The sequence below is a fragment of the Monopterus albus genome, unplaced genomic scaffold (genome assembly GCF_001952655.1).
Source record: "Monopterus albus unplaced genomic scaffold, M_albus_1.0 scaffold1.1, whole genome shotgun sequence".
Classification (NCBI taxonomy): Eukaryota; Metazoa; Chordata; class Actinopteri; order Synbranchiformes; family Synbranchidae; genus Monopterus; species Monopterus albus.
The window spans coordinates 3,740,423-3,743,657 of NW_018127881.1; the positions used below are offsets into that span (position 1 = coordinate 3,740,423).

Below are 3,235 nucleotides of genomic sequence, written 5' to 3' on the forward strand. Positions count from 1 at the left end.
TGCAACACTGCAGCTCATGAATGTGTTTGCAATAATTTTAGGAGTGTGACAGTGAAATGATAAAATAATAATAAAATAAATTCTCGTGGACTAACAGTTGACTTGCACTGTTGCCTCTTGGCACACACTAAAACAGCTTTAGAGTTGTATTTTCATCTATTTATACTTCCTAAGTGGTCATATTGACCCTGCTTCAAACCCAGTGACACCCTAAAGAGAAAGGATTAACTTTGATCGTATTGCCCATTGGTGGAGTAAAATATTACAGTATGGAAATATCATTGAGGGCTATCTTCAATCATTTGTTCCAAACAAGGTTCCAAAACCTTTGAGGTGTGGAGAAAAAAGGAAGCTGCCAGTCTTTCATTGTATTTCACAGACACCACACTTTCAATCTGTAAAAAGAACAAAATGGATGATGACACACTGTGATGTTCCCTGGCTCCTGTTAATGTCAGTGCCATGGAGCTGTAGTCATGTTTCAGAGTTGTTCGGTGTTGGACTGACGCCGCATCGCAACCCTGAGACTCGTCCCACAGGATCGACAGCACTTCTGTCATTGATCTGAGTGGCTGTGGAAAACAGATTGTGTTCGACTTGTTTGATCCATTTGATTGTCAGGGAACATAAACTGTTCTGTAGAGAGGATGTGGATACATTTTACCTAAAGTGTTTTTCCACTGAAAACATAACAGGGTCCTGTACCAGCTGGAGAGCCTTCTGTCAGGCATCAAGAGACATTATATTTCACTTAGAATATTGCTCTTCCATTTATAGTGCAGTGAAGATTTGCATATATTATTGTTTGATTCAAACTGAGCCATCAATTGTCAGGATTATGTATCTGTTCTCTGGACTGTTCTGAGTGTTGGTGCAAGACTGTATGTTGGCATGTCTGTGTGTTTGTGCAGCCTAGATTCTCCTGCAGTACAGAGTGTATTTATAGAACGACCCCCTCAAATCCCAACCATAGCAAAGTTGCCTGCACAGACATGGAGGCAATATGCTTCCCAATCGTGCTTCTGTGTGACAGTAGAAAAGAAACGGCATACTGAGGGGAAAGCATAATGTGTCTTTGCTGTTTTTCTATGGACTGTTGCACACACTGCTGTATATCCTTTTTTTTGAGAAAAAAGTTTAGCATTCACTATCTCAAAATTATAGATATTCAAAGTGTAAAATGGCTGTTAAATCATGAGCCACCCTAGTGCAGTAACTGATTTTGAACTTTCATTGGACAACATATCATATTGAAATTCCATTGCTATTTTAATAACTGGAAGTATTATCCCTGTTTAATATAGGCATATTAATATATGAAAGTATTCTCTTGTAGCTTCAGAAAAAATATAGCACTAAATTTTATGCTACAAATTGTATCAAAAATAATGAGGAAAAAGCTGGAAGCTGTGCAGACACACACAAACACAGATACTCAGATTCCCTGTGTTAAATGCCTTATGCTTGCACAAACAGACACTGCATTTTCTTTACATCCTTGTACCGGTAAACACCTTAAACACTTTATGTTCCCTCTCTCATTTTAACTCACTGATTCTGTCTCTCTCTCTCTCAAACACACACACAGTCTTTCTTATCAGTCACACTGAGCTCATTGCAGAGCCCCAAGGCAATAACGCTGAGTGTGAACGGTGTGTTAGCAACCCCAAATTCTCTGCTTCTGAGCTCCTTACATAACACATAACCACCCAGCGCTCCAGAGGTTGCCAGCAACAAAACGCAGGAGTGTGTACATACAGTACATGTATGCATCAATCCGTACTTTAGAGAAATCCACAAGACTTGTGGAAAGAAATTCCGCATGTTGTACAGCTAAATAAAATACAGCGTGACCCCATATTTTACTTGCATGATGGGATATTATTGACCGAGCAGTTTCACTAGGTGCTTGATCATAGCGGCCCATATCTGTAGCCATCGAACACGTGCACAGTTATTTCTGTCATGGAACATTTTGACAGAACATTAATGAGCCGCCAAACTGTTGCACATTTAGTGAATCATTATTAAATGAAGAATGTGCCTCCATGTGGAAAGGCTCGAACACATCATGCCATTAATCATGAAATTATACACACGACCAACCATTTTAAATGTCAGTATTGTACTGCAGACACGATTCTCCAGGCCAGTATAGTGCTCTGCGTGTGTGTGTGTGTGTGTTTGTTTTTTCGTATACCAGATAATGAATGCAGGTTTGTCACCATGATAAAATGAGGTTTAATATTCTGGATGGAAAGTCATCTGTTATTTGGCCTACCCCATTACCTCCAGGTCCTGAATCCAAAGGCTGTAAGGGGAAGGGTGCCCTGCCCTCTGTTGCAACTCATTTAAATGCTAAAGATTATTTTCTCCCATCCTCATTTTATGCAGTCATATCCTCTACTTCCTCAATTTCTTTAACTCTTTCTTCATTTTGCTCTCATTTTCCCCCTCACTTTCCTTCTCTTCCCACCTACAATTCAATAATATGAAAATAGCAAAGGTTATTCCACTGTATTGATTTGATTTGATTTATTCTTTCAAACATGCAGAACAAATGACATCAACACACACATAATTACACAGATCCCACCAATGCTAATCCAGAATCAGTTTGCTTATACCTAGTACATGTTTGAATGGAGTAGGAAGAAGTCAGACTTATCCAGTCCTACCCCATAACATCATCTTATACAAAAAATTTCATGCATCATTGGCTGCAAGCAGTATCTCTACATAGGTGATTCATTTCTGCACCAGACAAGTAAAACACAGAAAATATAAAACAGTGTTTCCTTCCTGCATTCTTGATTCAATCTCTTATTCTTGCATGTATCTTGAATGACACATACATTTATATTTATATTTAAACTCCACAATTCTAGTACTGTTTTTCATGTCCACACTTAAATTATTCCATAATTTGACCCCACTTATAGAAACACAAAATTTATTTTGGTTGTACGTATAGCATGAATTTTTAAATTTAACTGACCCCTTAAATTATATCCCCCCTCCCTTTCATCAAATAACTTATGGATTCCACCAGGTAATAAGTCGTTCCTGGCTTTATACATAAACACAGCAGTCTTATATCCCACTAAATCAAAGAATTTTAACAATTTAGACTGTATGAAAACTACCTTTGTGTGATCCCTGTACCCCAACTTATGCACAATTCTAATCACAGATTAGATACAGATTAGATACATTAATTGACAAAACTAACATC

The 3,235-nt window shown here is 38.0% G+C and overlaps 1 protein-coding gene across 4 annotated transcripts in view; it reads left to right on the forward strand.

The window, feature by feature from the left end:
* slc12a5a (solute carrier family 12 member 5a) overlaps positions 1-3,235 on the forward strand; it is a 140,113-nt gene that overhangs the window by 106,516 nt on the left and 30,362 nt on the right. The gene's annotated exons all lie outside the window — the stretch shown is intronic.